Source organism: Engraulis encrasicolus, chromosome 19 (genome assembly GCF_034702125.1).
Source record: "Engraulis encrasicolus isolate BLACKSEA-1 chromosome 19, IST_EnEncr_1.0, whole genome shotgun sequence".
NCBI lineage: Eukaryota > Metazoa > Chordata > Actinopteri > Clupeiformes > Engraulidae > Engraulis > Engraulis encrasicolus.
This window is the reverse complement of record NC_085875.1, coordinates 6401289-6415015: the sequence shown is the minus strand read 5'-3', so window position 1 is coordinate 6415015 and position 13727 is coordinate 6401289. Positions and strand designations below refer to the sequence as shown.

The window sequence follows — 13727 nt, the reverse complement described above, 5'->3', positions numbered from 1 at the left end:
TGTCAGGTAAAAGATAAAAACTTGTACATGTCTTAAGGCAAAAGAAAACCACAAGTGTTTAAATTAAACAGTTAGACATAATGAACCTAATACATATGCTAGCTAACTAGTTCTATAATACGCAGGCACGTACACATGCACGTAAACATGCCCAATACACAATACATACACCTACATACACGCAGGCAGGCAGGCAGGCAGGCAGGCAGGCAGGCAGGCAGGCAGGCAGGCAGGCAGGCAGGCAGGCAGGCAGGCAGTTAGGCAGGCAGGCAGGCAGGCAGGCAGGCAGGCAGGCAGGCAGGCAGGCAGGCAGGCAGGCAGGCAGGCAGGCAGGCAGGCAGGCAGGCAGGCAGGCAGGCGGGCGGGCAGGCAGGCAGGCAGGCAGGCAGGCAGGCAGGCAGGCAGGCAGGCAGGCAGGCAGGCAGGCAGGCACTCACACCTCTTTCACCGGTGTCCTCTACAGTGGAGTATCTTAGCACATGTAACTATTGTGCGTCTTTTTGCATGAGGGGCACCCATGGGGCAGCCATGGCCTAGTGGTTAGAGAGTTTGTCTTTCAATCTAGGGGTTGCCGGTTGGAATCCCCACAGACCTCTCCCTACACCTCCATCCATGGCTGAAGTGCCCTTGAGCGAGGCACCTAACCCCACATTGCTTCAGGGACTGTATCCCATACCCTGGAAAATACTAGTTGTAAGTCGCGTTAAATAAATGAAAGCGTCAGCTAAGTGCAATGTAATGTAAAAAAAAATGAGGATGACATGATTCTTGGCAATTGATAGTTCATCATGAATTGGGATTAAGATGGAAGGGCATTAATGGCAAATTTCAACATACTCAGTTCAGCACATATAACAAATGGCTTAATAATTTATCTTACACAAATTGCTTTCATCATCACTTGCTTTTGCTTCACTCGTGAGATGCTTAAATGATTTTAAGCTTCTTTGTGGCTTCATTTGACAGGAGCGTTGATAATTGACAGGATATGGTTTTGAGAGAGAGGGTGATGGGATAGGGTTGGAAAATGACCCTGGCCGGATTTGAACCTGGGTCACTATGGGCATGTAGCTCACATGGTTGTATTAGAGTGCTGCTCCACAGCACCCCAAAGAGTCTGTTAATATAAGAATCTATGACAATATCCATCAGATGAGCTGCTGTCGCGTCACATGAGAAAAGTCTCCGGTGTCTATTCCTGAGTGAACCTGATTATGCTGCGTGCGAAACGTGTTGTTTGCTCTTAAAGGGACACTGTGCAGGAAATGGTCAAAAAAGGTACTGCAACTATGCTGCTCATTTAAACTGGGCTGTCTATTGCCAAATGTGATCTTTACATGAAAGTTTACTAAGTAATTAACAAATATTTTCTAGTATGGTCCAAGTAGAGTAATTTTTGCAGCTAAAAATGGCTATTTTTGGAAATTCAAAATGGCGGACCATGGAGAAGATCCCCCTTTTCATGTATGAAAATTGCAAGTTTTCCAGTCATAATGAATACTTAGAATTTGACGGTGGTGGTAAGTATTCATGAAAAAGGCAACATTAGTGAATGGGCAGCATGAATTCTGGAAATAAACAACTAAAAATCTCACACAGTGTCCCTTTAACAAAAACTAGGCTGCATTCCCCCAGAAAGTGCAAAAGTGGGCTTTAGTCTGTAATGTCAAACAGTGTGCAATGACCCATCATTATTTTAAAAGTCCAATAATGTGAGCTTCATACGACAGGTTAGGTTTAGGCATGGTTTTGATCGGGGCACAATTTTTCCACAATTTTGCCACCTCCCTTGCTTGTTTTTGGAAAAAGTGCCAGAAACATTACTTTACTGAAAGATTAGAGTTAGGCATGCTTTTGGTCAGGAAAGCAGAGAATTTTTTAGCAACAGAAATTCGACGGGAAGACTATGCGAACCTGGTCATGTGACAAAAATACTGTCCCAAGGCCCAGCCGTAGCTCTAATGGTAGGGCACTGGGCTGCTGTGCCGGCGACCCGGGTTCTATTCCGGACCGGGTAATTTGCAGATCATTTCTTGTCTCTCTCTCCCCACTCATTTCCTGTACCACTCTTTGCTGTACTGTTGTAAATTGAGAAAAAGCAAAAAAAAATAATTACACCATTCCAACAATGCAGTTGTCCTGACATCCTCAAAAAAAAGTATTTCCTGTGGCGTTGAGGACCATGATTTTACTTGCAAAGGCGTCACACCTCAACGCAGAATACACTGGCATGAAATAAATACACCTTTACATGATGCCAGTCTGGCATTTGAAGCCATTACCCTGATGTCCTAATGAGAGGTTGTGTGTGGGAATGTCTTTAAGGAGAAGCTAACTCCCGGCGATAGATGTGGAATGTCTTGTCAATTGCCATCCAAACGTTGTTGGCAAAAGGTGGTTTCCATTGGTTACGGCACGACATGATTGCATGTCTACAGTGGTCAGGTGAATAGAGGAATTGCTTGGCGCATCATTGCGTCACAATGTATTTGTGTGTGTGTGTGTGTGTCAGTATCTGTGTCTGTCTGTGCAGCCTGATCTCCAAAAATTCCGTGCTCCTGGACACGGATGTTAAGGACACAAAATCTGTGTCCAGGAGCACGGATTTTGCCAAAATTCCGTGCTCCTGGACACGGAATTGTTTTCCGTGCTCCTGGACACGGAATTGTTTTCCGTGATGGGCACACGGAAGTGCTTTCTATAGGCTATTACCACAGCACTGTGCTAACTCTATCATTAGAAAATACATACCAAATGCTAATCCAAAACAAAATAATGCTATAGAAATTTAAATTGTGCCCTGACCAAAACATTCCCTAACCTTAACCTGTCATTTAAGACATATTTTTGAGAAATACCTTTTCCAGTTGGTTGCTAGGTTATCAAACTCATATAAGGAATGAAAGAAAACTAGCTGTGCCCAGACCAAAACAATCCCTAACCCTAACCTGTCAGTAAGAAATGTTTTTTTTTTAGACAAAATATTTGAAATTAGAAAAATCCTGAGAAAACACAAGACTGTGGAAACATAGAGCTGTGGGAGTATAGAGAGCACTTCTGTGTGTCCATCACGGAAAATAATTCCGTGTCCAGGAGTACGGAATTTTGGCAAAATCCGTGCTCCTGGACACGGATTTTGTGTCCTTAACATCCGTGTCCAGGAGCACAGAATTTTTGGAGATCATGTTGGTCTGTGTGTGTCTGTGTCTGTGTTTGTTTATGAAGGTGTGTAAAAAAAGTGTGGAACAGTAATTGCAGTCATCCATCCCTGTCACACCTGAGCTTGAAGAGCCCCTCTTCACACATTTGTACCCGAGGGTAGAAAACTAAATTAAAAATTAGTGGTAATTGTTTACTCTTACATAAAACAACCAAAACAAAGCTCTTTCTTAATGTGAACACATGTGGCGCAAATGGTAGGCCACACGTTCCCTATGCGGTTTACCTGGGTTCGATTCCCGGCCCAGGTCCTTTGCTGACCCTTCCCCTTTTCTCTCTCCCAACTCATTTCCTGTCACCATCTGCACTGTGAATAAATCATGAATAAAGTCAAAAAGACCAAAAAATATCTTTAAAAAAGAAGAACACATGTCACCAGGTACGGATTCTCCTGTAACATTCATACACACAGTCACGCATGCATGCACAAGTGCGTGTGCACACACACACACACACACACACACACACACACACACACACACACACACACACACACACACACACACACACACACTAACCCACCGTTCAACCGCATCGATGCACAACTCCGTCACACTCAGGTGAGTCCATACCATAGCAGCTTTATGAGTTGAGCCAATGAAGCAGCCAGATCCCTCCCTTGCTACAGGAGATAGTGGAGTTGAGTGGAACAGAGTACAGTGCAGTAGAGGAGAGATACATTTTTGTTCCTGAAGGAATTGCAGGTGTTTAGTAGCATAGTATGCTAAATGCTAAATATTATAATATAGACTACAGAACATTTAGCGCACTTTCAAATCTACATACCTATACATATCACATATTTAAACATTGAGTTCAATATGTCGCATATACGAACGTTTGTAATATGTCACTTAATATACTGTATAATGATAGGTATAGTAATAGGACTTTGGCCATACCTCCGTTAATTTAGGTCCACAAAGGTTAAATACTTAAATATGGTTGTTATTGCTACTTTACTATATTGCTATGGTTGTTACTGTGTATATGCTACTTCTTTGCTTTGATCAGCATGAGCGTACAGTAGAGCTACTGTGGTGCTTGGAGACAGGGCGAAGCAAGCGTGCGTCACATGCTGTCAATCTCTTCCACTCGATAAGCAGCGTGAGCGGAGGGCCGGCTCGGTGGTCTGGGGGTCGCCACCAGGCTGTTGCGTCACCCAAAGCCATTGAAGCCATCCCGTTCCCTGACAGACACGTAGCAGAGACGTCATCGTCATCACCCGCTCTCTCATCCAACTAGGCAGACTAATGACATTTTTAGATGTCGGCAAATCTTCAATTGTCAGGTCCCTGTGTGAGATTAATTGCCTTTTCCCCTGTCTGTCGGCAAGGGGATGAAACGGTTAGGTTAGGCTAGGTTATGTCTTGACTTTTGGAGTCGTTTCTTGGATGACTCAGGAGTTTGCGATCGTGCCCTTTTCATGTAGAAGGCTGGATAGTGGCGCCATAAGTAATTGGTTGGGAGGGTGTGTGTGTGTGTGTGTGTGTGTGTGTGTGTGTGTGTGTGTGTGTGTGTGTGTGTGTGTGTGTGTGTGTGTGTGTGTGTGTTTGCATGTGTGTGTGTGCGTTTGTATGTGTGTGCTTGTGCATGCGTATGCGTGTGTGAGTGAGAGTGAGTGTGCGTGTGAGTCTGTGCATATGCATGTGTGCGCGTGTGTGAGTATGAGTGTATGTGTGTGTGTGTGTGTGTGTGTGTGTGTGTGTGTGTGCGCGCCTGTTTTTGTCTTGTGTGAGGCTCTTGGAAATCTCTACAATGAACTGCATTACATAAGTGGAGAAAACGTACGTGTGAAATTCAGACTTTGTATTTGCCAGAAATCTAATAGATTTTCTCACAGACCTCCAAACCGCACTAAATGCACAGTGCATTTTACAGTGCTAATCCAACACTGTTCCAAGAGTTGAATTAACACATGTAGTACACTAACAAGTCATCGCTGTCCGGCAGAAACCTTGTATCTCCACTATTTTTTGAATAATTTTATGTTCATTCTTTATTCATTATAATAAAATACAAATCAGTTCTACTGGTCAGTCTTCATGAGTAAATGTATATAATAAATTATTTAACAGCCAACTTTAACATTGAAATGTCTATTTATCGGTGGTTGACATGACACCTTGTTTTTTCTTAGGTTCATTTTATTGTCTCCTGTGGTGTGACTGCTCTTATAGAAGGAAAAAAAAGTTTTTTATAAATTAAAACACTCATTAAGATTAAACACAATATCATTATCAAGTTAGCATGAGCTCAGATGCCAGTCATGTAAACAAAATGATTAAAATGGCCATAACGCAGTGAATTTCCTGTAGTGTGACATGCCTATGAAATGTGTTGATGCAGGACACATTTCCCCAAAAATGGCAAAAAAGAGGCGAAATTCCACGGACCACTAAATGCTTTGTTTTTTTTGCTATTTTTTCCAATTTTTTCCATCAATTTTTTCAGGAATTGGAATAACATTTTTTTAAATTGTGTTACGCCCTTGAACGTCAACCACGTTCAGAAAATAGTGATTTATAAATTAATAATAAAAAAAAATAGAGAATGGGGATGCAATATTTCTGCTTGACGGTGACAAAATGTTAAATGTTGCAAATGGAAGTCCTTTGCTATTGTTGTTGGTTTGCTATTCGGAGAAGAAGCCAGCCAATATGTAGGCACTCTACTGTTTTATCCCTAAAAGGAGGAGATGAGTGCCCATTTGGTCTCTGTGCTCTACCATCATGATAAGGTCCTCTACCATGTCAGTCATTTGCTAAGAGACGCCTCTGAAGTGAGAGGGCTGTGTGTGTGTGTGTGTGTGTGTGTGTGTGTGTGTGTGTGTGTGTGTGTGTGTGTGTGTGTGTGTGTGTGTGTGTGTGTGTGTGTGTGTGTGTGTGTGTGTGTGTGTGTCTGTGTCTGTGTCTGTGTCTGTGTCTGTGTGTGTCACCTGAAAAGCAGTTTCTGCAGAATAGAATAAGAAGATCAAGGCAATGTGATAATTAACTCCGTTTTTGTTCTGTGTCTGTATGTGAGTGGGAAGGCGAGAAGAAAACAAAAAATCACTGAGATATCACCTTTTGCCCAGTGTGCTTTTTTCCGCATTTCTTTGTATGTATTTTTTGTTTTCCATATTATTGCTGAGGTTTAAACTCCTCCGTTGGTTTGACAATGCATCACAGGACCGTGCTCTTCTTGTTGCCATGGAGACGGAGTCAGGCAGCGTTGCTGTGGAGTCTGCGACTCTTTGCTTGCGTGGCTCTGCATACCACCATGCCCAGCGAGTGAGCGAGTGAGTGAGTGAGTGAGCGGGCTTCTTGGGACTCACCAGATACTGGTTGTCTGCCTGTGTGTGGGTGGATGAGTGTGTGTGTTAGCATTTGTGTGTGTATGTGTCTGTGTTTGTGTTTGTGTGTGTGGGCGTGTGTGTGCGTATGCGTGCTGAGTGAGTGTTTATGTGGGCTTGTTTGCTGGCGTCTTTTATAAAGAAAAGCAGAGGAGAAGAGAGAGAGAAAGGAGAGAAACCAAGAGAGAAAGAGAAGGAGATAAGGCAGTCACTGAAGTGAGAGCGTTATATACAGAATAGTATTACAGTATAGAGAGAGAGAGAATGAAAGAGAGAGAGAGGAGGAGGAAGAGAAAGGAAGAGAAACGTGAGTGGGTGGGCGGGTAGTGGAATGGAGGCTGGCTGTCATGCTTTGCTGGAGTTTGATCTTTAACCTGCTGCTACATTTTTCCCGACCATGCAAGCATGCTGCAAGAGTCAAACGCAAGCCCTCATCATTTACACTGTGCAGTCATTAGTAGCAAATGGGTAATAACCGACCGCGAAAAAAACAACGGGTGCCATAAAAACAATGTCCACAAACCCAGGTAAACCCTCCAAGAAGCTAAATGCTTTCCAATGGACTGATGGACTGACGAACCAAAGGATGGACAGGTGGACAGAACAACATAGTGGCTTATAAAGTCATTGCAAGCGACTTAAAAAAAAAAAAAAACTGCTCACAAGCTATCCAGCTACTCAACACCAGTGGTCTACGTAGAACGAAGGTATACGGAGTATACCCACTTCTAAATTTCAGGGATTTCAGTATACCCACTTCAAATTGATGGATCCATTGTTTTGAATAGCACAAATATATACAGTATACCCACTTCAAAAAATGCTCAAATATACAGTATACCACCATAAAGAAGTAGACTACACCACTGGTCAACACACCACCTCCCCAAGTCAGTCAATAGAGATTTGGAAGCGTTGCATAATGGATGGCTCCAGGACTCTGTAATTGATCTCAAGAGGGCTGTCATACACACATACACACAAACGCACACATGTACACACACACACACACACACACACACACACACACACACACACACACACACACACACACACACACACACACACACACACACACACACACACACACACACACACACACACACACACACACGTTCACACGTTCACACGTTCACACACAAACATACAGTATGAATATGCACAGAGGACAAGACCATGTGTGTCATCCTGCGGCTGGGAATAAAAGGCTTCTGCTGAAGGCAAGGGGAGTTAAACGTGACCAGTGGTCAGGGACCGTCAGCGCTAGTGCTACGCAAGGAAGACCTGACTACAGCTCCAATTATAGATTATCTCTCTCTCTCTATCTCTTTCTCTCTCCCTGTCCTCTCTCTCTCTCTCTCTCTTTCTTTCTCTCTCCCTGTCTTCTCTATCTCTCTCTTTCTCTCTCTTTCTTGCTCGCTTTCTCTCACTCTCCCCATATCTCTTTATCTCTTCATCTCTCTCTCTCTCCCTCTCTCTCTCTCTCTCTCTCTCTCTCTCCCTCTCTCTCTGTTTCTCTCTCTCTCTCTCTCTCTCTTTCTTTCTCTGCAAAAGTCACAAGGGGGTTGGAGGAGGCGCAGCAAAGCGTATCCAAAAAGAAGGTGAGAAAAATAGAGCCTGGAGGGTTGCTGGGAAATGGAGTCCATCACCTTCCCAGTGGGTAGTGTACAGAATGCGTTAGTACAAGTGAGAGTGAACAGTGTCTGTGGTGAGAAATCCCTCTGAATGGAAAACAAAATAAGAGGAAACGAAGAAAAGAAAAACTGAGGTGAGCGAGGAATTGAGAGGGCTTGAGTGGTGCATATCTCTGCAGTAGTGCGTTGGCTCTCAGAAAATGTTTCTGTGTTAATTCATCACAGAGAGAATAGGACCAACACTATACACATTCAAGTTAGACTCTATTAGTGTTGAATTAACTCTAGAAACTGTACTGGTGGTGGTGCCCTACAGGGGCCATGGCTATGGTGACCGCTGACCCTCACCTCCACCACCCAACCCCAACCCACCTCGGCTGCACAACCTACCCCCAACACAACACCCCTCCCAGGGGAGCTGATGCTCCGGGTCAGCCTCCACTGGTGGAGAGCGATGGGGGTGGCAGAGACACCATGACAGATGGCCCTGACCTCTGCTGTGTTCTTGTACAAGCGCCCAGGGAACGAGAGAGAGAGAGAGAGAGAGAGAGAGAGAGAGAGAGAGAGAGAGAGAGAGAGAGAGAGAGAGAGAGAGAGAGAGAGAGAGACACACAGAGACAGAGAGGGGGGTTGGCTGCCAGACTTGTGCTTTTCTGAGTGCAGCAGCAGTAGTCTGAAGTCCTGCTTGCTTCCTGTCCCGTGGGAGTGTATCAGGGCTTGACACTGGCACCTGCCAACCAGCCAAATGCTGGTAAAACTTGGCTGTGGCTAGTAGTACTTTCAGTGTCACTAGCCAATTTGGCAGGTAGCTTAATCCTTGGTAACATACGCATCATAGCCTTTATGCTGCTGTTTGCCCATTGTGTATCAATTGTTTGTATTTAAGTTTAAGACAAAGCTCAGTAACTCAGTTTCTATTTGCTTGACATACTTCCATCTTGCTTTAGCACCTCATCTTCTGAGGTTAGACGTACACGTATCATGATAAAGAAAAAAAAAAACGATAGAAAATCAGTGGCTAGTGGAATACCTGAATGGCTAGTGACTCTGGAAAACCACTAGCCACAGTGGCCAGTGGGTGAAAAAGTTAATGTCAAGCCTTGGAGTGTATGTTTATCATCACCACTACCACCAGTATCAGCACCAAGCACCTGATACTTTAAGACCATGACTTTTGAAGGAGGGAACCAACGCACACCAGAGGTTTTCGAGGTGCAGGTAGCGGGTGCAAGATCAATTTTGTAGAAGAAGATACCACACACTCTTGTCCATCGTGCTGCGATTTATTTACAAAACAACGTTTCGGCCCGTATGGCCTTTCTCAAGTTTCAGCACGATGGACAAGAGTGTGCGGTATCTTCTTCTACAAACTTTAAGACCCTGAACCAGGGCCACTGACAGGGTTGGGGGAAAGGGTCAGTTGTCCTCAGGGCCACTGACAGGGGTGGGGGAAAGGGTCAGTAGTCCTCAGGGCCACTGACAGGGGTGGGGGAAAGGGTCAGTAGTCCTCAGGGCCACTGACAGGGGTGGGGGAAAGGGTCAGTAGTCCTCAGGGCCACTGACAGGGGTGGGGGAAAGGGTCAGTAGTCCTCAGGGCCACTGACAGGGGTGGGGGAAAGGGTCAGTTGTCCTCAGGGACGGATTATCTATAAGGGCCAGTGGCACAGTGCCCAGGGGCACTAACCATTTTTGACCAGTGAGGGGCAGTGGTGTAGTCTACTTTTTTTATGGTGGGTATACTGTAACTTTGAGCATTTTTTGAAGTGGGTATACTGTGTATATTTGTGCTATTCAAAATAATGGATCAATCAATTTTAAGTGGGTATACTGAAATCCCTGAAATTTAGAAGTGGGTATACTCCGTATACCCGCGTTCTACGTAGACTACACCACTGGTGAGGGGGCACCACAAGACACAAACTTAACAAATATTGTTTATAAAGGGGGCACCAGTAGGGTAGGTTATATAGTGCCCATGGGCACCACATTGGCTTAATATACAGTCCTGGTTGTCCTGGGCACAGGAAATGGGGTCCCAACATTTGGCACCCCATAACATTATGCATTGAGAGGGGGGGCCTTTTAGATCAGTGGTTCCCAACCTTTTTCTTCAGGGACCCATATTTTTACCATTGTAAGCTTTGGTGACCCAGCGCCCGCATGAGAGGGAGTTGCGTGATACGCTCTGTTTCCTGCGATTGGTTATCATTTTATTCCTGAATTCGTCTTTGTTCAAAAACAGAATAAATGTTTAATGTAGCCCTTAAATGTTGTTGCTTCTATGCATTTGTCATTTATTCAGCATGGGCTACATATGGTATTAAAATGAAACCCCTTGAAATCAAGAGGGCTTCGCAACCCCCCCGTGGATCTTTGGTGACCCATAGGTTGGGTCGCGACCCATAGGTTGGGAACCACTGTTTTAGATGACGTTGTCCCGAGCCCAGACAAAGCTGTCAGCGGCCCTGGCCCCCATGCACCAGCATTTTCAAGTCTCGGGTACAGTACTGCAAGGCCCCCACCTATCTCAGGAGCAGACACTCTGCCACCGTTGAGTCCTCTGGGATAGACAGTGTTTCTCAACCCCTTTTTAGGTGAGGCACCCTTTCAATTCATGAAAAATGTCCACAAATCAACAAATCAACAAGCTGTAACATGGCATCGCAACCGATACCTCACAAGCTTAGAAAAGTAATACATTTGACGTCACACGACCTACGTTCGAAGTTGCAGCTGACTGGGGCGACCTATATTTACTTAATTGTGTGTAAATGGCAGATGAAAGATTCCACTGACTAACATTAACTTATCAATTTAGACAAATATGTATTATATTACATAATTTATTTATCAGCCACGTTTCCGCGGCACCCCTGAGGGAGGCCTGCGGCACCCCAGGGTGCCCCGGCACCCCTGTTGAGTCCTCTGGGATAGACAACAAAGAGCCTGGCGATGGAACAGGCCCTAGGTCAGTGCTACTGTACTGTAGTCTTCAGCTGGAGGAGATGGTGACATAACGAACCTCCATATCACCATGCAGGAGCTGGAGGAAGACAGAGATTTTTTTTGCAGAGCAGTCAGTGGAAAAGTCCCTTCAGCAGGAACACGCAGGGCACTAATTCAAAGGTTCTTGTGAACTGCAGTCCTGGCTCATGTTTAAAATCAGCAGTTTTAAAGCAGCGTTACAGGGGACAACAGGGAGACATCAGAATGCCAGTGGAATTGTCTGTGTGGTTAGACCATGCATTAGGTTTTTTTTTTTCAACAGTGAATGCAGTGCTTAGATACAGTAAATAGTAATATACTAAATAGTGTAAATTACAGTACACCGATGACGCAACAAATTAGGATGTGTAAAAGTGTAGAAAGTGTGTACGCACAGTATAATTACATGTGTGTGTGTGACTAAATGTTAACCACAAGAGGTTTTTTTAATCACATTTGTAGTCTTCATACAACTTCTACAATGCATTTGTACAGTCGGCTGTCAGTCATTGCAGTAAAGGTTTGTTTATTGTGAAGCCGTGTCCACATCCAATGCACAAGGACTATTCCCAAGGACATACTATAGTATGCATTTGGTACTTAAAGATGTCTTGGTGAGATCTGAGGTCCACAAGAGGGTGACAGCCAACTGAAGCTCGATGGTGTTGACAGGCAAATGGAAAAAGCAATTCAAAACCTATTATCCTCCCACCTTAACAAGCGCTTTGATCTCCAACTCATTCCTGACTTTGTGGCTAAACTGTTTGGCCCGATCCCTAATCTCTGTCCTCAATGAAGAGTCAGTCAGCCTTTTCGAAACAATAATAATAGCAGAGAGAGGGGGGGGGGCGGAGAGAGAGAGAGAGAGAGAGAGAGAGAGAGAGAGAGAGAGAGAGAGAGAGAGAGAGAGAGAGAGAGAGAGTCAAAGAGAGACAGTGTGTGTAAGTGTGGAAGAGGGAGAGGCATAGACAGAAAGAGAAGGAGAGAGATGTACAGAAAGACAGAACAAGAGACAGAGACAGAGTGAGGGTACGTGTATGAGAGACAGACAGACTGGCAAAGAGAGAACTTGAGAAAAGAGTGAGACAACACCCCTGATTCAGTGTTGTTCTGATCTCAGTACGTTCTGATCTCTAGATCTGCAGTGCCCGCCGCCGGCTACTCGAAAGCCCCTTTTCTTGCTGCGCTGGTTTAGTGCCGCCTGCCAGATGCATGCTGGGATATAAGAGGCCGACCGCTTGGCATTGCAGGGCTGCGGGAGCACACTGAGCAACACATGTCCACGTTTGTGACTCAGCCTGATAGCACACTAAAGAGGCCGGAGGAGGGCCCGCACTGCACTGCTGTGTGTGTGTGTGTGTGTGTGTGTGTGTGTGTGTGTGTGTGTGTGTGTGTGTGTGCGTGTGCGTGTGCGTGTGCGTGTGTGTGTGTGTGTGTGTGCGCGCACGTGTGTGTGTGTGTGTGTGTGTGTGTGTGTGTGTGCACGTGTGTTGGGTGTGTTTGGGCCGATTAACTTCCAGTTGCTTCTAGCACATTGTGTTTTTTTATACACTTTTGTGTACGCAACTCTGCATTTCCCCAAAGCTTTTACCTCTAGTAAATGGCAAAGGGACTATTATAACTATTTTGAACACTCTCCTGTTGTGAGTCTGAATAGTAAAAGCAGAAGAGTGCCTTTGGGAATAGCAGCCAAATATGGCTGGCTGTTTTTCTGTCACTTCATATCAACTCTGTGTATACTGAAATATTACTTTTAGTGTATTTTCAGTGTCCTCCTATGACACAAAGTGTCTGTGGGTGAGTAGGCCTTAATTTAACAGCTTGTGTCATACTTCAACTGATGAATGTGCTGAAGTCCAGACTAGACTTTGAGACATTGCAACACTAAATATTCCCACCACGCGCAAATAATGGGACCGGTAGTGTGGTTCACTAGAGCAATGCCATAGTTACAGTAGAACGCCATTATGCCATAGAATGTTATTAGTTCATTGAGACAGCACTATGAATTTTCATACTGATATGACATACTGTAGTATATCCACCAGGGCTTAACACTAACACCCGCCAGGTAGCCAAATGCGGGTGAAAGTCGGCGTTGGCTAGTAGATACCGAAGGTATCTGGCGGGTCCGTTACTATTCTGAATGATGAGGCACCGCATTTTGTAGTTTTTTTCTTCGGACCGTCTTTGCTACAAAAGCAATACAATGCGATTTCGCGAGCCTACAATACCCATGAAGCACCTGTGTCACGTGTCACCTGTGTCTCACGCAAGCCAGGAATCTGATAGAGCTAGTCTTGCGAAGAGGAGTGACAGCGAGCTACCGGGACATCAGCGTGCGTTTGGAAATGTCACTGGAAACCGTCACGTGAAAATAAAGTAGCGAAGTTCATCTCAACTGAGCTGTTTTGCGATCTGTCATTAGTACAATACTTAGTAGTAGTGGACATTAAAATGACCAAAGCGAGATGAAAACAAACTGACGTCTGTCTTACTCTTGTGAAAGTCTCAAGACTGATTAGCGCAGTGATAAGACAAGGACACATACGGCA

The 13727-nt window shown here is 44.8% G+C and overlaps 1 protein-coding gene across 1 annotated transcript in view; it reads left to right on the top strand.

Moving 5' to 3' along the window:
* The window catches only part of dlgap2a (discs, large (Drosophila) homolog-associated protein 2a), a 249928-nt gene that overhangs the window by 2758 nt on the left and 233443 nt on the right, over nt 1–13727 (top strand). The window lies entirely within an intron of this gene.